General features: G+C 42.0%; 1 protein-coding gene across 3 annotated transcripts in view; it reads left to right on the top strand.

Moving 5' to 3' along the window:
* Nucleotides 1-22,500, top strand: part of NOL4 (nucleolar protein 4) — a 512,661-nt gene that overhangs the window by 230,829 nt on the left and 259,332 nt on the right. The gene's annotated exons all lie outside the window — the stretch shown is intronic.

Raw genomic sequence — 22,500 nt, 5'->3', positions numbered from 1 at the left:
GACTTGTCAGCTGCAATATGGCCGATCCCATCAAACATTTGAGAGATTAGGACAGTCTAGCTCAATGTGTGCTCAGAAAAGAGAACCATGTGCGTGCTTCCTCTGTGTCCATTCTCGGCTGGTGTTGTGGGCTGAAGGATGGCACAATTGCTCAATGGATATCTTGCACGCTTTCTGAGCTGTCTAATCTTTGATTAGTTCTCTTTTTGTGGTCGGATCTGACAAAAAATAAACTGCTGTCCTGGTGCAGTTCTGGCAATCTGGTGCTGCATCTCGAAGAATACCATCCTTCTAGTGGGGATGTAATGCCAGTTACCCACGTGAATTGTGGTTGTGATTGTTGAAGATATCACGGTATCTCTCAAAGTATAGGACACTTCACCAGTGCCATGTTTAAATTTTCTGCCAAGTAATTAAATGAGATATCCATGTTACTTTTAAATTACAAAATCGAAGCTCATGGAAGATCTGGAGCAGAAGAGAGCAGAAGGAACACAATGGGATGTGGGGAAACACAACAACAGCAGGATAGAGGGATGCAACAGAGACATTTGGAGGAAGAACGAGGACAAGTGGAGGGTGACGAGGACACAGGGGGTGAACAAGTTGGCTTCAACTCAAGCACAGCTAGAAGGGGGCTTAAAGAAGAGGAAGAGATTGCCTGAGATGAAACAGCAATGGAACAATATATGGAAAGGTGGGTGTGGGAGATGGGAGAAACCATGATGATGTGTAAAACAAGTGGGTGAGCTTGGGGAGCGTTAATGAGGGTGGAAAAGAAAAGGGATGAGGAATACTTGCTTGAGAAATTTTTGAGAGGTGAACAAAGTTTCAGAACAAATGAAAATGATTTGATAAGCTCAATCCAACGTTTTAAAAATATAATTTGCATGTGTTTCTTCAGTATTCTATGCACTCTCAAAAAGTCCTGGATTGGCAATATAGGATATACCAAGGTTTCGTCAAGAACATTAATTCTTAACCTGGGAAAAATTTCCCCCTGCGAGAAAATTTGGGGGAAATTATTTTTTTGGTTGAACAATTTTCAAACTATTTATTGCATTGAATACGTCGTCCGAATATGCTTCCCAAGTGATGAAAAATTAGCGGAACAAAAATTCACTGAAAATTAACATGCTTATTTACCAACACTATAAAAGAAAATGTCGTACTATGACAGTCAACACGACAGATTTTAGGAATGCGTATGTTAAAATAATATAAAAAAGTTAATGTTATGCAATAAATTGTGTATCAATATTTTTTATGAAAATATTTATTGGAATAATTTTTTAAATAAATTTTTGGGTTTTTAAAATTAATTTAGTGTTGATAATGTAGTGGGGGTAAATATCATTATTCAGCAATTTCAAAGGGGGAAACAATACTAAAAAGTTTAAGAAACCCTGGTCGAGAAAGTACAAATTTGTGCCTCATTTGATGTTTTCTCAGACCTCAAACTTATGATGTGGTGCATTTCATTTGGGAAGCGAGGTCAAAGTCTGTGGGTACAAAATTGAAAGAGGAGGTTAGGAGGGTTGGAATGAACAAATGCATAACCTTTCTTTCATAATCTCCAAAAAAACTCAAACTTATGGCTTTTTATAATTTACTTGAAAGCGCAGTGTGCTTACACATTGTGTAAGCAACAATGAACCACCGTGCTTCCCCATTGTCTCGGGTCGCTCACCTGCATTTGATTTTTCATTTACTTATTTTCATTTTTTTTTCATTTATTTATATTTTCAGTTACGGATGCTTTTTGATGGTTCTGTGAGTTTTCCTGGTATATCAGCGTTGATGTCTATTGGCACACAAAATTACCGTGCTTCCCCATTGTCTCAGATCGCTCACCTGCATTGTTTTCATTTTTTTCAATTATATATTTTCATTTATTGATATTTTCATTGACGTATTCTTTCCAATTGTTCTGTGATTTTTTTCCCCTGGTGTATTGGCTTCGTTGTCCATCGGCAGAGAAAATATCAGCTTTCTTCGTCACCCGGAAAGTACCCATCTTTCATATCAGTCAGTCAGTGAGTCAGTCAGTCAGTGGTTAGAATAAGTTTTATACATTAGATAAGCAACAAAATGTTTTGTTTTTCTAGCTGAGTTATCGAGCCTAATGTCTTGGCCATTAATGGGAAGAGTGGTAGATTTTATTACGTCTTTTCTCACGATCTTTAAATGGTGGTGAATGCTAACACACAACCCTCCACTTACACGGTGGTTAACTTCCTGGAAAACACCATGTACATGGAAATTGTGTAAAAAGATACTTAAGACCTTTGGGAAATAGGGAGTTATGTTCCAGCCTCACACGTTTATTAAAACGAGATACAGTGCAGGTGAAAACATTTGTAGTGGGTTATGCAGCACCTCAAGATGTAGCACTTCATAATTTTCGCTGTAAGTTACTTAGCAATAGAGTGTAGCCTGAAAAAAAGGTATTTTTATTATAAAAAAACGAACATTAAACTTCCAACTCACCTTTAATGATGATGATGATGATGATGATGATGATGATGATGATGATGATGATGGTGGTGGAGGCGGAGAAGTCAGGACTCTGAGGCTTCATTTGGGAAACCAGAGAAGTCTGGGGGAGCCAGGGAAGTCGGGATCGGAGTGTGCTCAAACAAGAGCTTGGAAGGGAGTGCAGCGACGTGCGTGTTCCATCATGCCATCATCTGACCACCAACCGTGTATAAGTAAATGTAGACATGCAAAGAGAAAAATTGTCACAATAAATTGACCATCTTGGAGTGAAATAGTGTAATTTTTTAAAATAAATACCATGTAAGTGGAGGGTTGAGACCTGGTGTTGGCTTCGTGGTTAGGGTGGCAGCTTAGGATCCAAGGGTCCTGAGTTCAATCCTCATTGCCTGCTGAATTACTTCACCAGGGGGTTGACTCACCCTGCCATCCTTCCGAAGTCGGCAAAATGAGTACCAGCTTGCTGGGATGATCGAGTCATTCGAGTATCCTGTGTCGGAGTGGCAACCCATCCAGGATTGTGCCCAATAGCCAAGGAAACTGCTTCAGCAGCACCGGCGCTCTGTACAGAGTATGGTTCCAATGGAAGTGGAAGGTTTACTGTACTCTACACACATTTGAGGGACTGCCTGAATAAAGGTTGAAATACATAAATAATGCACTTTTTAATTCAGAACTTTCCCAGATGTACACCATCATTCCTCAACGGATTTAAGCATTTGCAGATTTGCAGGAAGCCAGAAATAATGGAAGTCCAGAAATATATTGTTTATCCCCCTTGCTCCAGTTGTGTGATTACAAATTGTTATGTAGGCCTAGTTACACCCTTGATTTTTGTAGTTTTCAGAAACAATGGGCCAGTGACTCTTTCAGTGATCATTTATTGGAACCCCAGTGAAGCTTACTGTCAGGCACGCTGTAATGGTGTGGTGGGAATTGTATATCACTGGGATGTCGGGGACAGAAACAAACATGCACCGATGCACGTTCCACTTATTTACGAAGACTGTCAACTGCTGTTTCAATATGTGTGTATATAAACACACCGTGTTATACAAGTTGGGTCGCCCGATCAAGATCGGGTTGTGTCGACTTTAGTAAACCGTCAAGATCAATGTTTGAAACTAGAGCAAAAATTAACCGCGGAGTGCACTAAATGGCATCGTTTCCTTAGTTGATGTCGTACAGAATCATGCAGTTGTTACTTGCACTCATGTAGTACCGTGGCGACCTACAGACCCTTTGTATATCTTAATTTCCATTCTGCATGCGGAATATAAAAAAATTAATGCAATTGGTTTGATTCCCGACAAATATTTCGCCACTCCACCCCTCTCCTCGCCTCGGGGGGAATGTGATGTACGTACATACAAGGGTGGAAATTATCTAACAAACAAAAGTAGGACACTCAGTGAAGAGCATACCTCTGCCAGGACGATTAGTTTATGTTTTGTATCCCACTGATAGACCGGATCTGGATTCGGACCTGAACTAAAATTTTATTGGCTTGTTCTTGTCACCTCACCAACTCACCCACCAAGTTTTGTCTGAATCCGTCCTTAACTTTTTGAGTTATCGTGCAAAACAGGTATGTCATTTTAGTCTGATCACTCAATGGTGAAGAATCACTTTAAAAATTCTCGTCTCTGGATCCAGATTCAGATATTAACTAAAGTCAAAGCAATTCTTCCTTGTTACATACACAACCTGCCCACCAAGTTTCGTCTGAAATTGTCCACAACTTTTTGAGATATCCTGCTGTATGTCGTTTTTTGCTATATGTCGGATTGATCATTTTCTTGTTACAATAGTATGAGGCCCATACTCAGAGGAGTCGAGAAACATTTCTACAAGATCATTCTGGATCAGTCACCACTCCAACATGCCAAACTCGAGTGAAGTTACATACAGTACATTTGGAATTTGTTCAGAGCCGGTGAAAACTCACTTTTTCTTTGTGAAAGACTCCAAAAAGACACCAACAACCATTGCTGGCAGACTGATCCTCCGGCTTAACGTCCACCTGTGGGAAGTTACATCTATTGATGCATTCCCTTGCAGGCTAAGCACCAGAATGGCAGTTTATAGCTTGATCAAGATTCTTCGAATCCATGAGAGAGGACTCAAAATGAGTGCGTGTACCTCCTCCAGGCTATCCTTGCAGCCCAGTATGCGTAAATCTCAAATTGGCCAACACAAAAAGAAGGAAGGTTAAATTTTCTGAAATATAAAAATGTTCTTCAATGTTGAAAGTGCTATCTTTTTTTGTTTTACTGCCGGAGCTTCAGTATTTTTTTTAATCAGAAAATATGTTCGAGAAACTGATCTTTTGGATAACGACAATGTAATAATCAACACGACTGCAACTACTCACCATGCGTCATTTCTCACTACTGGTGTCGTGTGCATTCTTCCTGACTTGATGAATTAATTGTGAGTAACTCACACTTCCATGATAAGGCGCCTTGCCTGTATTAGTATGCTAATTATAATTAGGCTGGTTTACAGACACTTTGGGTGGCAATCACCTTGCTAGAGGATGTGACAAATTGCAGAGTCGTGTATTTTAGTGGGTGGCAAGAGAGGAGATGCTGCATCGCATCTCTTGAAAATAAATGAGGAGCGAAAGAAAGGAGTCCTGCTTATTGAGGCCTGGCTACCATCCGGCACCACCCCACCCCACACAATGCCCCCACCTCTCCAACAGACTCTTTCCCCAGGCATGCTGCCAAAATGCGCTGAGACCTGCCGAAGAGATCAATACTCATTGGATTCAGCTGCTGGTGACCTTTTCCGGTATAGGCACCTTTCCAAAATGTGTAGTCAGCAGGGAGGCAGCCAGGAGCCATTAGATGCTTATCGGGAAGATGGCCACTTTAATAGTAGCTGCTAAACAGAAGGCATTGGGAGGACAAAGTGTGGGATTTGGAGTATGTGGCTTTGGAACGGCAGGAGGGAAATGGGGGTGGCCACAGTAATTTACGATTTCCAACAATAGAATTAACTCTTGAGCTGAAAATTGATCAGCTGCTCTGCACAGCCAAAGCGTAGCCAGTTCTCATGCTTCAGTCCTTGTGCTTGCCAGCAAAAAGGGTTTTTTTTATGACACTATAGAATAATGCATAAAGCCCAGCAATTTATACTTGTTAATTACCTTGAATGTTTGTTACGCTTCCTGTTCATTGCTCATAACAGCTGCATGAATAGTTCTGGCAGTGCATGATTTGAGTTTGACACAATCCTTGATGAGCTACCAATGAGAAATGAAATGGTTGGATAGTTGTTTACTCCATTTTTTTTACTTTTGCAATAACTGATATCATGTATAGTTAGGTTTTTGTCTGACAAGCCGGTACAGACGTAGAGCACTTTATTTTGAGCTGTTTAGTCTGGGTTGAATTCTGGCCTGACTGTACTCTCAGATTGGTGCTTTGCCAGTATGGTGTTCCATCAGAAAGTGTGCCATCCCTCACATGGAAGTTAAGCTGGATGTTCTGTCTGCTATCATTAGCTTGTGGATGGTAATGATGTCACGGTAACTTTCATGAAGATTATAAGCAAGTTATCACCTGTACCGTAAATAAAATCTAAATTGCTGCATGAGCTTGCTCCATCTGGCCAGCCGGTTCATGAAAATGGGCTAAAACTTACCCCAGCAGACTGATCCCACAAGAAGGTGTGATCATTTCTGGCTGTTAAAGAAGTAGCAGTAGTCGTAGTGGTAGTGTTGAGTTTTTTTTTCTAATCAAATCATCCTCCATACTTGAGAAGTTGAGAGAGAAAATCAGTTGAGAGAAGTTCTGTAAGAATACGTATACACACTATCCAACCAGAAGTCACAGAGAACATCATTTTATCAAAAAAAACATCCACGAAGCCCTGACATGTGTTGTCATCTATTATTTTGTCGTACCATTTCATGCCATCAAGGCTTGGACCCCAAAATCTGCCATGATTCTTTCATCATTTGGAGGAATCAAAGGTTCCTCCCTTTGTTGTGGTCTGTACTCAAGTTCTGTAAAGTTTTTTTTTTGTAACTTTGATAAAAAAAAGTCTGTAATTGCTATTCCAACACATCACACAAGACCCTGCCCTCAGAGTTGAACAATATGTTTCCGGATTCATCCAGGCAAATCACTAGTTTTCACTTTTCAAAGTTCCAGAGGACACCCATCCGCCACACCAATGCATCCTCACTATAATTCACAGACCAGTGTTTGTGTGTGTGTGTGTGTGTGTGTGTGTGTGTGTGTGTGTGTGTGTGTGTGTGTGTGTGTGTGTGTGTGTGTGTGTGTGTGTGTGTGTTTGTTTGTCACACTACTCCTCCTACAGTTCTGGGCTGATTGCATCCAGACTTAGTACAGAGGATCAGCACGACCCCAATTGATGTGTTGGGGTGTTTTATCTTTGACAGTGGTCTTGGGGGAAGGGGGGAGGGGGGTGGAGATGCAAATTCTCTATGTAAATGTGTAACGTGTGGCACCGCCTCCAGGGGGGGGGAGGATATTCCTGTCCTCACGTTTTCCAGCACTGTGAGGTGTTTTGAATTGTAAGCCGTATGTATGCGTTTGCTTTTTTTTGCGGATACAAAGCTGTCAGTTGCCTATACACCACCCAAATAAAGGGATGTGTCAGAACGTGTTAAATGCTTGGAACAAGATCACCCATCGTACAGGTACTCTACTAGAATAATGTAATGCATTGACCACACTGATTCGAGTTTTGTAGGCGTTCACCTGATTTTCAGTGTTGTTTCATGTAATGCATCACTCAAACCATACTTGCTTGGTATCCAACCATTTTGTCAAATCACAAATGTTTGTTGCGAGGAAAAAGTATTTGCCTGTCCTATAAATTCACGGGTTTTCTTCTCACTTGAGATTTTTTTTAATGTTCTCCTCTGATTTATGCTCAGAGATGGTGTCGCTTCTCATCTTCCAGTTCATAGTGATGTTCCCCATGGTTGAACTTGCTATGCTTAGTGATGTCAAATTCCTCTTGGTGGTGGTGCCTGCTCTTTGATAGCCAATTATCATTCCTCATTACAACACCGTTACCTCCTGGGACACGATGCTTTGGAACGAAACAATGAGACTGTTCTGAGAATATTTATGCGGTCTGTTGATGATATGAACGGTTATGCAAATCAGATACACTTGTGGACAATTTCCACAACTGGTAAGTGGTGTCCTGCGACAGTAATATATTTCAATTATTTTTTTGTAACCTAGAATTCATCACAGCATCCACATTTCACAAACATTTATCGAATTCACCATGATTCATTTTCTTGGTATATCCACTGAGTTTAAGCTGTGCCCCCACTGAGTCAGTCATGAAACAAAAGATATTAATATCCTCTTTCATTTTAAGTTATTTAAAGCTGATGTCAGAGTTTAGACATATACTACAGTTGAGACAAGGTTATTGGGAGATGAACGAATAAACACAGTGTATAGGATTTGAACTTCGAGCCTCGTGTCCCAGTGTGATGTAAGCGCTGTGGTTGTACTTCGGAACACAATACAGACCAAGCCCTGACTCTCAGCACAATGGGTGGTTCAGTGGTTGTGGTTAGTTTAGTCTATACTCATATGTAAAGTCTATACTCATGTGCAAGTTCTGTACTCATCTGTTAAATACGTATGTATGGCACATTATGAAAATAGTAGGCATTTGCACCAGTCATTTTAATTCCTCATCAATATTTTATATTCCATTCACCCCTCTTTGCTCTTCCCCCCCCCCCCCCCGACCCAAATTTTGTGAGATCTCATCTTAATAGTGAAATCCTCCTCCGTTGGTATCGCAATGTAATTGTTTCTTTATTATCACGACTCCATTATAGTTGACAGCCTGGTGTTGGCTTTGCAGTTGAGGCGGCTCGCTTGGGACCTTAGAGTACTGAATTCAAGCCCCTTTTACCGTTGAATTAACACCAGGTGGGGTTGACTCAGCCTGTCATCCTTCTGAGATCGGTGAAAGGAGTACCAGTGTACTGGGGTAATAACCATTTGGGGTAACCTGTGTTGGAGAGATGACCCATCTGTCCAGCACTGGACTCTGCCAATGAAACTGTCTTGGTAGCTCTATGCGCCTTTATGGCATGAAAGAATGGTATTATTACAAATGGTTGGCAACTGAGTTATTTGTAAAATAATTAGCAATATAGCTATTGAGATATCCATCAAAAGCAGTCAGTGAATCAGTCAGCCACACAGCAGTTTTGAAAAAGTGTGTATATGTGACGTTTCACATAGGTAAGGTGCAACCCTGTGCCATGCTCTTGTTTCTGCTGTCCAGTGTATGGGTTTGTGAAGAACTGCATTAAGTATTGTGTCTTTATTGTTGTTCATGCATTTCGCTCATTCATTGTACTGCCCGAGTACAAAAAGTGAACTATCACCAAAGAAGCCTTGATCTGTCTGTGTGAAATTTAAAAATTAAATCCTGGTCGGAGCAATGTTTCGGCATGATTGGATAATGCATACTTCCTTTTAGTTACAATGCCCCACAAAAATATTCACCCCCCTTCCAAAGTTTTCACATTTTGATGGCACCTGAGCTTATCAGTTCACTTCCGGTTTCACTGGAGTGGACGATAGGTATGCTCTCTGTCTGTCTATTTGTCTGTCCATCCACCCATTGCACCTATGGTTTTTCAGACTTTTTTTTACCATACTCTTTGGCATTTTCAACTTAATCTTGGCACATGACTTTATGATGATCAGGTAAAGCACAAGTTCGAGTTTCAGGATGTTTTGTCAATTTTTCAGAGTTATTTATGCCCTTTTTAAAGTTGGAAAATATCACATATTATACATGGGTCAGTGTTCAGCTGCCCTGACTCCACCTCACTCTTTTGCACCCATTGGCTGGACAGCTGGCCTAATTCCACCCACATAAAATCATGTGCTGCCAATACATGAAGCAGCACAGATCGCAGGCCTGAGGCCTGGTTGTTAGTTCATGGCCCAGTGCAATTGGAATGAACCCAGATAAAAACCAAGATGTATTATATATGCACATCAGCCATACGCATGTTTTTGCTTCTTGTATGTACATTGGATTATTTTTAATATGAAATAGGCAAAGCCTAGAAATGAGCGAAACACAGTGGATTATAAATGTTCTTCTTCTTCATTTTGGGTCCGGTATTGGCTCGAGCATGCTTTAAAGCAAACTATTATTTATCTCCAGTTTATTGTCCTTTTTGTCTTTATTGGTTTATAGCCTACGAGCTGAAGTACCCAGCATTGCCCAGGATAAATTTCACATTATTTTCCCAGTTTAGATAAAATAAAGTTTAATACAAAAGGCTGAATTTGATTCATTGTTTTTTTTTCTGAGGAAATTGTCTTTCATGCAATGTTTCTGTTGATCTGGTAGCTGGTACACTTTCTCGGACAGCTTCAAGGCATGATTGTCTTTCTTGTGAGCTTTCCTCCTTCTGGGCTTCTTTTTTTTTCTGGCTGCTGATGTAGATCTGCCCAAACTTGCCTATTTCTTTGGTTGCATGGTAAAGTTGTTGGAATTTTCGAAAACTGCAAAAACACATTGCCACATTAACTTCCTGTAGCAACCATTTTGCATATGACAGGACCTGATGTGGCAGAAAATGATAGGACCTATTTTAAGGAAAAATGCACCAAAATCTGGAATTGCACCAAATCGAACTGCAGGTGCAGTGAAATGCAGTGTTGTTGCAGATCCCGTGCACTACACACTCCTTTCTTCATAGCTCGAGGTCAAATGGTTTTCTTGGTATCTCTAGGTCAAATGGTTTGCGCTTGCATCAAGGACAGAGAAACAAACAGACAGGCTGAACGACTGTGTTCACATTCTTCATCCCATAAGAGGTTCCCGTGACAAATTTGGTAGCTCTCGGTCAAGCGGTTTGCGCTTGCATAAAGGACAGACAAATAGACAGGCCAAATATATATCTTAGATAAAATATATCAGTAAATTAATGGCTTTTCCTTTTATTTTGCCGAATAGACCCAAACACGGGCGGTTATAGGATTTCGCCTTCTTCATTGTTACCAATAGGGGACATGTATTAAAAAGCAATTCTCGCTCTTATTTCATGCTGCTTTCAAATCAAACTTAATGGAGTCTTCATAAGCTACTCCAAAGTGATAAAGTTAAAAAATGCAGATAAAATGTGAATAAGTTGGATTAACAGAGAAAATCAGGTGATTCTCAGATGCATAAGAATTCAAACCCTTTGCCTAATAAACCCAAAATCACATCAGGGCCAAATTATTTATTTGAAAGGTTGCAAAATAAGTGGAATAGGTTTCACCTGAATGTAATCAGTGGTTTAATGTAAAAATTATGCTCCCCCACTTATCTAAGGGTTTTTAAGGTGCAACTCACTTGGTCAACCAACAAGGAAAACATGAAGACCAAAGCTTTCCAAAGAAGTCAGACATAATGTGGTGGAGAAGCACCATTCAGGAGAGGGTTAAAAGATTTCAAATTCACTCATTATCCCTTTGAGTACAGAGAAATCCATCATTAAGAAGTGGAAGATGTGTCATACCACCCAGACTCTACCCAAATCAGGTCGCCCATCCAAACTCAACAGCTGGGCAAGCAGGAAACTGGTTTGAGAAGTCACTGTAAATCCAATAGTGACTTTGAAAGATCTACAAGGCTCTATGTCTGAGGTGGGGGCCAGTGTTCATCAATCAATAATATCCTATTCCCTTGAGAAAGCTGGCCTCCATGGACAGGTGGCAATAAGGAAGCCATTATTGAAAAAGATGCATCTACAAGCACGTATGGAGTTTATGAAAAAATATCTTAATGATACTGCAGACATGTGGAAAAATATTTTGTGGTTAGACGAGACAAAAATTGATTTTTTTTGTCTAAATTTAAAGCATTACGATAGGCGCAAGCCTTTTACTGCACATCACCCAGTCAACACCATCCCTCTTGTCAAGCATGCTAGTGGGCAGCATCATGTTATGGGGCAGCTTTTCATCCGCAGGGAATGGCAAACTTGTCAGGATAGAAGGGACAATGCACAGTGCAAAGTACAGGAGAATCCTTGATGAAAACCTGCTTGAGTCAGCCATGAACATGAAACTTGGTAGGAGATTCACATTTCAGCAGGACAATGATCCGAAGAACAAAGCCACACTGGAGTGGCTGAATAAAAATAAATTAAATGTTCTTGAGTGGCCCAGTCAAAGTCCTGACTTGAACCCATTTGAACATTTATGGTGAGACGTGAAGATTGCAGTCCATCGACGATCCCCATCAAACTTGGCAGAACTAAAACAATTTTCAGGTGAGGAATGGACAAGGATTTCACCATCTCACTGTGCAAAGCTGGTGGAGATCTACCCAAAAAGACTCATATCAATCATTGCTACAAAAGGTGTTTCCACCAAGCACTGACCTCAGGGGATGAATACTTTTACAACCAATGAATTTTTATTTGTACATGTTTTTTGCAGGTATTCCTGACATTTAACCTCCTTTCACTATAACAGCGTTTATTTTGATCTCTTCAGTTATGAATAAAAGAGTACATTTGGAAAAAAATTCTTCATAATTCATAATTCATCTAAATGTGGTATTATTGGTTGGGGGGGAATACTTTTGCAGGCCATTGTAATAGTCCAGTACTTGTGTTTACTCTCTCTCTCTCTCTCTCTCTCTCTCTCTCTCTCTCTCTCTCTCTCTCTCTCTCTCTCTCTCTCTCTCTCTCTCTCTCTCTCTCTCTCTCTCCCTCTCTCCCTCTCTCCCTCTCTCCCTCTCTCCCTCTCTCCCTCTCTCCCTCTCTCCCTCTCTCCCTCTCTCCCTCTCTCCCTCTCTCCCTCTCTCCCTCTCTCCCTCTCTCCCTCTCTCCCTCTCTCCCTCTCTCCCTCTCTCCCTCTCTCCCTCTCTCCCTCTCTCTCTCCCTCTCTCCCTCTCTCCCTCTCTCCCTCTCTGTTCTCTGACCCTCTTCAGCAACTCCAGAATGCACATTTTCTTCCAATAAACTCCCTATTGTTTAACTTCCACAATCCAGGATGACTGCAAATCTGAACTCATTTGTTCCTTGCTTCTCTCTTCTTTTCAACTGCCTTCTAGAAGCCATTATTTCCCACTGTTCCCTGTAGGGCTTTAAGCAGGCACTGCACCCACACCTTGTGGCCCTGCCACCCCCATCTTGACCAATAATCTTTACTACCCCAATTAACCCTTCCTAACCCAACCCCCTTACTTACTCGTTTTCTCCCCCTTCCCCCTTCCTCTCTTCCTCTTTGTATCCCTCTCCTGTTAATTTATTCCCTTGTTTGTTGTGCCCAATTGTTTCTCCACTACCCCAATGTCAATTTAACCTTGCTTTTCTCTGTAGAGATAGAGAGGGTGGGGCGGGGGGGACTCTTTTAGAGAGGTGGGGAAAAATACTCTGGCTAAGATTTGCTAAAGTTAGGGATGGTTGATCTGTCAGAATTGCTTTCAATTCTCTATTTCTTATCTCCAGCCTTTTATTATGTTGGCAGGAGGGAGGGAATAAGGAGCATGGGGAGAATGAGAAAGCAGATTAAAGTTTCCTTTAAAATAATTTTAATAATCCAAGGAATTATCTTACAGTTAGATTAAAACAGTTTTGTGCAATATTCTATACAAATATGTGACAGTGTGTGCGTGCGTGCGTGCGTGCGTGCGTGCGTGCGTGCATGCGTGCGTGCGTGCGTGTCCTCCATAACTGCAAAACCATGAAACCTAGTGGCCTGAAACTTTGGACAATGGAGGGCAGGAATTAAAACTGGGTGTTTGGGTTAATTTAAACACCCTTTTTGAAGACAATTAATGGCCTTATTGAATGACTCTTTATAAAGGCTTCATCCTTGGCCAGTCCCGAAGTCAGCTTGCTGGGGTCTTAATTCGCCATTTTGTTCTGCCTGCGCAACAATGCCTTGACTTGGAAAAGGCCGCAGCGGTTTCTTAATGATAAAACACTCAATTTTTTTTCTTCCAATTTCCTTACATCATCGAATGCCTCATCATCATACCTACAAATCACTGTATACATTGCTTTTGTAAGTGCTATCGTTTTATTGAGCGAGTTTATGCATTATATGATGCAATTTTCCATGACCTACTCTCAGAATAATTAAAGTATACAATCGAAATATTATTGATGTCTTGAGGATCGGATCATGTGGACTAAATAACTATCGAAATCCGGAGTTAAATCCAAAAATGTTACGCAATTGGCGATATTTTTGTTTTTGAGGGTGTGTCCCATTACCAATCAGCTTGCTATCACTTGCCAAGCCAGTTGTTCCTCATCAACCGTTTTGTTGGAGTGCTTGCTTCAGTGCCTAAAATCCACTTGGCGAGCGCTCTACAAGCTGCTTGGTTGTTTGTTTGCAAGTCATGGCGATACATGGCAAAAGTATTCGCACTGTCACTGAATATATCCATTGACTAGAACAAAGTTCAGGCCCCACTCGCCTGTGTTTGGCCCTGCATTGTAGTATGGTGCATTAGTGGGTGGCTTGCCCACTGAAAATGTGCAATTTTATTTTACACGATGTTTCCCCTTTCAGTACTATCTGCTTTTATGATACGACCCATCACTTTGACATAGATAGAAACATATAAAACTGGAAGGGCACTCGGTAGAGTGCATCCCTCTGCCCCCACAATGCCTGATATCGGGTCCACGAGAACATATCGGGTCAAATGCATTTTTGAAATATCATGCTAAGCAGTACTATATCGTTTTTGGACCTATCTCTCAATGGTGAAGAATCACTTAAAAAATTATAATACTCGGATTCAGATCCATCTCTTCACCAAAATCTTGTCAGTTCGGCCTTGTCACTCACCGAGCCTGTCCACAAAATTTCATCCAGATACCTCCACAATTCTATGAGATAACCTGTGCACAGATAAACAGCCAAACAGACAGAAAGGGGTGAAAACATAACCTCCTTCACCTTTGGTGGTGGAGGTAATAATATAATTAAACGTTTCAGTTTTTTTAAGTTTCTTTAACCATTTCATTGGAGTACTTGCTTGAGTGCTTCAGCCACTTGAACTCTACAAGCTTCCACGGTGATACCACGGCTTGGTTCTCCATGGACACTCAGTATGTGTGCGTGCCGTCTCGGGTGGATGTTAAACTGGGCATCCCATCTGCCACTATTTGTAAAGCGATTCTCCATGGGGGTGTATGGGTGCCTGCATGCTTGGTTATGTGTGTGTGGTGTGTGATGTGTGGTGTGTGGGGTTCATGGGCGCATGAACCAAACTCCCACCTGGGCCTGTGGTGCAGTGGGGGCGGTTGTGTGTCCGTCTCGCGAACCATGTGCTTTGGCACATGGGGAGTGCTGTGGCACCGAAGCCACATTGAACATGCCACGCAGTGTAGCTGGGGAAAGTTAAGCGTACCGGTGAGAATCCCTTTGAGTGAAAGGATGAGTATATCACCGATGCATGTGCATGGTGAGCATGGACCGTGAGGAGGTTGTAGAAATCCATATTGGGGGCTGTTGAGGACTGACGGTTTAGTTTTGAATTTAAAACAGCTTCCCCAGAGTGTAGCATGCACGAATCTAATTTGGAGCGAGACGACGGGAGGGGTGTTTATGTCGCTGCTTGTGTGAGCATGCATGCATGCAGGCAGGCAGGCCTTTGCCAGGTAGATAGCGTCAGTTTTAAATGCTCCACCCAGTTTTACATAGAACCCAGCAGATAAGAGAAAAATGTTGCTGTTTGGGTATGTTTTACTGCCCTTTCTGTCCCCTCCCATCATGTCTCCTTAACTTCCCCTCACGCTGCCTTCCCTTCCCCTCCACTCGTGCTGCCTTCCCTTCCTCTCACACTGCCTTCCCTTTCCCTCATGCTGCCTTCCCTGCCTTTCTCATCATGCTGCATTCCCTTATCCTACCCTCCTGCTTACCTCATCCAAAATTCCATCCCCTCTCCACCCATCCCTTCCCTATGGACATCTCAGGGTGTTATCTACATGCTGTCTTAATGTACTGTTTTAACGTATCCCATTTCATTCAATCCTCTATTACCCCCTCCCCTTCCTTTCTCCACAGGCTTTGTATGAATGTGCTCGTATTTGGTGACAGTCCTTGTCCTGCCATTGCTGCTGACAGACGATGTAAAATTGCATTGAATGATGAAGAAAAATACGGATGTGATCCAAGACATTATGTGGAAAGGAACTTCTATGTCTAGGATTCTGAATTGTCGAGGATTATTTTGTATGATTCCTAACTATCTATGAAACCCACCTTGTCTGCTGTAGGGTTGAATAACGATCTGGAGTTTTGTTCCATAGCTGTATGAGCTACCCCAAGCATGAATGTTCATTAAGCCTGGTGTTGGCTCAGTGGTTAGGGTGGCGGCTTGGGATCCTGGGGTCCTGAGTTAAAGCCCCGTCGGCTGCTGAATTAATACACCAGGGGGTTGACTCAGTCTGTCATCCTTCTGAGGTCGGTAAAATGAGTACCAGTTCCAGTGTGTGTACTGATAGAGGGGCACTGCATCAGCGACACAGTCGCACCTCAAGAAAGGATAGCTACCCCGGCAGCGAAGCTGCCATACGACCACCAATGTTCATTGGGAATACAACGTTTCTCAAACTGGAAGTTCAACCCCCCCCCCCCAACCCCCTCCTCCCCACGCTTCGCATATGGGTGGAGTGTGGGAACGAATGATCAGTGTCTGTCATATAATTTTAGATGTGATTCTTTAAGACACAAAAGTTTCTCAAACCCACGGAATCCTTACTACCTTCCTGGTGGAGGTATGTGTGATTCTTAAAGCTCATCCACTTGTACCAGTGTCTAAAGATCCAGACATGCCAGAAATCTTGACTCCAGCAGCACTAATTACCATGATGACAATGCGTCTTTGTGTACCACCAGGCAATTTCGGTCATCCCACAGACATACAGTATTTGGCCATCGCCGTGGTGATGTGTATAGCATTTGGCGAATACCTTCTGGTCACGATGTCTCCCGACCCTGCAGTTAATATCTCCCGACCCTGCAGCCACGTATGCGCTGCCAAGACAAGGAACACGACCTTTGTGTCAGCGATATCATTCTGCTGAAGGCGGATGCGCACAGGAACGACTGGCCCTATGGAGGTGTAATTGAGACATTGCTCAGTGCAGATGGTCGGGTACAAAAATTGCGAATCCACAAAATAAAGGATGGTAAACCCCGTATCTTCCTGCGATCCATAACTGGGGTAGTACTGATTATCTCAGCAAAGGAAGAGTGAATTCCTTCATTATTTCTATTGATTATGACTTTCATATTCTCATGTTATTTGCCACTATGTCCATATCCATCAGCCATAGTCTGGTGCATGAATTTATTAACTGTATATGATGTACTATGTCATCAGTTTATTTAATTTTTGACAAATGTTCAACATCATCTATCTATAATTCCAGCAATCTCTGTGTGTCTGTGACCGCTTTTTCTCGACAACCACTGGTCCGATCTAATTGAAACTTGCCAGGAATATTGATGGTGCCCTGTGGATGTGCGTTTTCAAGGTTTTATATAAATCGGACAGGCAGTTCCCAAGTTACAGCCATTTATTTGCCAACCAATGACAGGACACGGTGCTTTGACGTCACAATTCTTCTTCTTATTATTATTATTTTTTTTGCACGATTGACGTCACAATTCTTCTTCTTCTGCGTTTGATATGACATCACAATTGACAATGGGGACCTGAGTGTGTGCCTTTTCATGGTTTGATATCGTTCTTGGACTACTCGCACATACGGGTACGCACCTACGGGCGTCATCTATCTATAATTGAGGTCACGCACCTCAGCATCATCTATCTATAATTCCAGCAATCTCTGTATGTATGTCTGGCTGCGACCGCCGTTTCTCGACGACCGCCGGTCCGATCTGATTGAAACTTGCCAGGAATATTGCCGGGGACCCGCAGATGTGCCTTTTCGAGGTTTGATGTCAATCGGAGGAGCGGTACCCGAGTTACGGCAATTTTATTGCTTTTTCAGTGTTGAAAAGGCGTATATATGGCAGCTGAAGGTGTCGTTCCACCTTCTCACCTTATCATGCCATTTTTCCCAAATTATTAATAACCAGACGACCACCGGTCCGATCTGATTGAAACTTGCCAGAAATATTGCCGGGGCCCCGCGGGTGTGTCTTATCAAGGTTTGATATCAATCGGACAAGCGGTTCCCAAGTTACGGCCATTTATCTGTCAACCAATGACAGGACACAGTGCTATGACATCACGAATGATGTCAGAATGAATGTTTATTTTTAAAAAAAATGTTTTGCACGATTGACGTCACAATTCTTCTTCTTCTTCGTTTGGTATGACGTCACAATTGACACTGGGGACCTGAGTATGTGCCTTTTCAAAGTTTGATATCGTTCTTCCTCATCCATTTCAGCTGTTTCCCAAGTGTTTCCCAAGGTTTGAAAGCTGTTTTTTCCCAAGGTTTGAATTAATTGTTCAAATTATTAATTAATCCCAAGGTTTGAATTTTCCCAAGGGAAACAGCTATTTCCCAAGGGTTTGAAAGCTGTTTTTCCCAAGGTTGGAATTAATTGTTGTGCTTGGTAGACATTTGTGAATACATTTACAGAGAGAGGGGCGAGAGAGGAGGGGGGACAGAGGAGGGGGCAAGAGAGGGGGGTGAGAGAGGGAGGCGAGAGAGAAGGGCCGAAAGAGGGGGGATGAGAGTGAGGGGCGAGAGTGGGGGGTGTAGAGAAGGGGGCGAGAGAGGGGGGCGAGAGAGAGCTGCACATACTGGCACTCACCTACGGGCCCGTACCTACGGGCCCGCCCCTACGGGCCCGTACTAGTGTGATTAAAACGTTCTGTGTATGTTATTAATACGTTATGCATATGTCCAGCACGTTATTATACGCCCAAAAAAAAACAAAAAAAACATCAATCGTTCAGCGTATGCCAGCGTTTTACATACATTTTGATACGTTGCCATACGCTGGCTAAAATGTCAAGGTGTGACAGCGGCTTAAAACTTGGTGCATGATGGCATACACATGTCCCTCACTTTATTTTGTGATCTGATCAAAGATGACTGACTGGGAGACTGACGGCCATTTTAGTTGTACATAAATATCAGCTCGCCCTTTAACTCCATCCAGCAAAATTACTAAAACAATGGGGACTGTGATATTTTATGTCTGTTTTTGCTTGTTTGTAACTTGTTGAGGTAGTACCTCACTTTAAATTCCTTATTTGTAACTAGTCGAGGTGTAAAACCTCAGAAAATACCTTATTTGTAATGAGTTGAGGTGGAAAACCTCACAGTAATAGTTTGTTTTAACTAGTCGAGGTATAGTAGTATCTCTTAGTAAATAAATACCTTATTTGTAACTAGTTGAGGTGGAAAACCTCACAGTAAATAGCTTGTTTTAACTCGTCGAGGTATAGTTGTACCTTTCAGTAAATAGCTTGTTTTAACTCGTCGAGGTATAGTAGTACCTCTCAGTAAATAAATACCTTATTTGTAACTAGTTGGAAAACCACATTTACTGTAGTTCGAGGAATAAGACAATAATAATATATTTTTTTGAAATTCTGCTTTCAACAGAAAAGGAAGATTGTGACGTTCCGTTCTTCTGCAGCAATATATATATATATATATATATATATATATATATATATATATATATATATATATATATATATATATATATATATATATATATATATATATATATATATATATATATATTTTCGACTGCAAACAATAAAACTTTTTTTTTCATCAGACATGTTTGGGATTGCAGTTCCCCAGCTTCCACTGCACCAAAGACTTTTTCTCCCTGTCTCCATGGTAACACAACAGAATAGACACGTTCATTGCTGCTGCACTGTCCATTTCCACACTGTATGTTCATCATCTCCGTAAACTCGAAGAACACATTGTACTAGATGTTTCCAGTACTGTCTTTATGAATCAATGGGGTGACCAATGACCATTCGGAGCCTTCATAGAACAAACATGGGGAAAGGGGTTTGAATAGGGTGGGGAGTTCCAGCAACTCAGATATGAAGATGGGACTGTTCACTGTCCATGTGCAGCAAATAATAATCTTGTGCTTTTTGGGAAAAGGAACAAATGGACCCAAGATCAATTCCCGCACAGTCCATCTCTAAACCGATTCCTGTAACTAAGGCAAGATAGCAGGCTGGCAGGTCACTTACCAGGTGTAACGACGCAGCCGTTTCGATGCCTTTATATAGAGCAAAAGAGGACGTCGTTGGAAACACCTGTTCCGAATGCCAGTCGCTGTGTTTCCTTCTCTCATTCCAGCAGTTTCTTGTCCCATCGAGCCGAAGCGAGTTCACTGAATTGCAGGATTTCCTGATGATATCCACGACGGGAAATCTTCGAACAACGTCATAATTATATTTCCCTTTAAACAGTCTCAACAGCTTGTAAAAGGATGCTTCCAAAGCACAAATGAGCATTTTAATACCTCGAGCCTCCTCTAATCATGTAATTTTCCCCAAATCAAACAACCACGTGTTCCTAATTTAATGTTGGGTTTTTATAACATAGGACACCTCAACCTTTAAGCATGCAGACGTGTATATATATATATATATATATATATATATATATATATATATATATATATATATATATATATATATATATATATATATATATATCAAGCTAGTCATCGTTTTCGAGTGAATTAAACAGCACACAATGGGAGAGGAGGTGGAGCTACAGCATTTCCCGACATGCTTTGCGCCTCCAACGTTCGATCACTGTTCTTTTGAATCAACAGCCCTTTGGGGGCTTTTTTCCAATTAAATTTTTTTCCGATTAAATTTTTACGTTTTCAATCAACATTTTTCTCTGACGGTTGCGTTGATGTTAACTCCATAAACTACTGCCTTCGGCGTGTTTGTGTTGTTTGTCGACAGAGGTTTGAGTTTGAGACAAGCTAAACTTTGCAGTGTGTCTCAATAAAATGTATACAGACTTTATACATCAAATAAACAATCATATCTTGTGGTTTTGTATTGCCTCATGGGTGAACCTGAGGCGGTTCCTTCGGGTGCGTGCCTGGAATGTCCTCACTCTAAGAGAGGATGGTCACCTGTCTCTATCATCTGAGCTCCAGCGTTTGAACATCGGTACCAACTACCACACAACTACCACGCATTTGAACAACTAGCACACTAAGCCGATACACCAGCACAGTGTCTAGGCTTAGCGTGGTAGTTGTGTAAACAGCACGGCACCTTGGCTGCTCTCCATCATGCCGCAAAGCAATGGCATTTGACAAGAAATGAGACCATTACTACCTTTGAGAGTTCGTGACAAAATCTGACGGATATTAATTATATCACTATGTCTGGGGTTGGCTTCATGGTGAGGGTGGTGGGCTTGGGATCTGAGGATCCTGAGTTCAAATCCCACTTGGCTGTTGAATGAATACCAGGTGGGGTTGACTCTGCTTGTCATCCTTCTGAGGTAGGAAAAATGAGTGCCAGCTTGCTGGTATCCTGCGTCTGAGTGGTAACCCGTCCACGATTGTGCCCAATAGCCAAGGAGACTGCGAAGGCAGCACCAACGCTCTGCACAGAGTATGGTTCCAATGGATGGATGGATTATATTACTTGACTCGAACTTTGCCCCCTTTCTCACTGACGACGCCACTTGGTCTAAGAAGACTGCTGCAAACCCAAACAGGGGTTTTGTTAGTCACCTGGCAGAAGTCCTGTGGATCAACGTTGCACTGCTGCTCAGAAGAATGTACACCTCGACCTCATGCTCTGGCAGATTGTTAATTTCTACCCAATCATCTCGCACAGCTCCATCATCAAGTCGTCGATGCAGACAACTGGCAGAAGAAAAGACTACATGTTGGTTTTCAGAAAACAGCCGCTCATTTTTTGGACCTGGCCAATATCAGGCTTGAGCCAGATGAATGCATGGAAAACCTGTTGCAGGGGTTGACTGCGTTCTTTGAAGATAATCTCCTGACAGGTGTTTATGGCATCACCCACCATGGGAAGGCTATTGCTAAAGATGAGGATATGACCCTATCCAGATCTCTTGAGATCACAGTTGTATAATTGTGGCTGTCACTCTTAAACCATTCCCTTCCCCAACTCATCAAGCACAAATATGGTACCAAACTTTGCAAACACTCACTGGCTTCACTCAAGCCTGAAATCTTGCGGGCTTTGGCTTCCTTGAAAGAGGAGTTACACATTATCGAGGAAAGCAGAGCCATGCGTATCGCCGGTGGCTTTAACTTCAGACAGTACACCCAGTCTTAATACACCGAGGAAAACATTTGTGCCAAAGTCCTGTGTCTTATGCAAAATAACCGCGAGATCCTACAACATAAAAAAATCCAATGGCTGAGTGCCATTTGTTACTGGACAGTGACAAACGATCCATTAGTCGATCATGACTAAGTGCTGGTGATGACTGTGATGCAGATATGAGGCTATAATGTCTGAGGAGTACAACACCCCTGAACAGGTTTCTCTTGATTGCAATCATTCAACCCGTCGTGTTGAGTGCCCTCTGCCCAGCCGTGTCATGAATGTCATCCAATCTCCGGTTTTGAACACATTCTACCAGCACCATCCTGTCGCACTTACCCTCGACACAGGCCACACCAATTTTATCCGTGCTTCCACATCTAAGGCCTATAATCTACCAATCCATCCAGCCTATCAGATGGCTTGGCAGGCAGATGGTGTTTCCCCACTCGATGTCATCGGCGAGGTACACTGCAACTTGTCGAGAGGGAGCTGAGAGTTCCGTCTTGATGCCTTAGTTGTCAAGCAACTTGAAGTGGGAGTGCTTGCTGACGATCCGATTTTGGTTTTCAATGACATTGCCGTGCAACCTCGAAGAGGAAAATAATCGTTAAGAATGTTCGCCAGAAATAAAGGAAACTTTTATTACTGCACGAATAACACTAAATTTGACATATTAAAAGTAACAGAAACTTATCCACTGACTTT

This window comes from Eptatretus burgeri, chromosome 1 (assembly GCF_056783735.1).
Source record: "Eptatretus burgeri isolate ZD-2024b chromosome 1, Ebu_testis_v1, whole genome shotgun sequence".
In the NCBI taxonomy this organism is placed as follows: domain Eukaryota; kingdom Metazoa; phylum Chordata; class Myxini; order Myxiniformes; family Myxinidae; genus Eptatretus; species Eptatretus burgeri.
The sequence above is the reverse complement of the archived record's forward strand: the minus strand, read 5'-3'. Positions and strand labels throughout refer to the sequence as shown.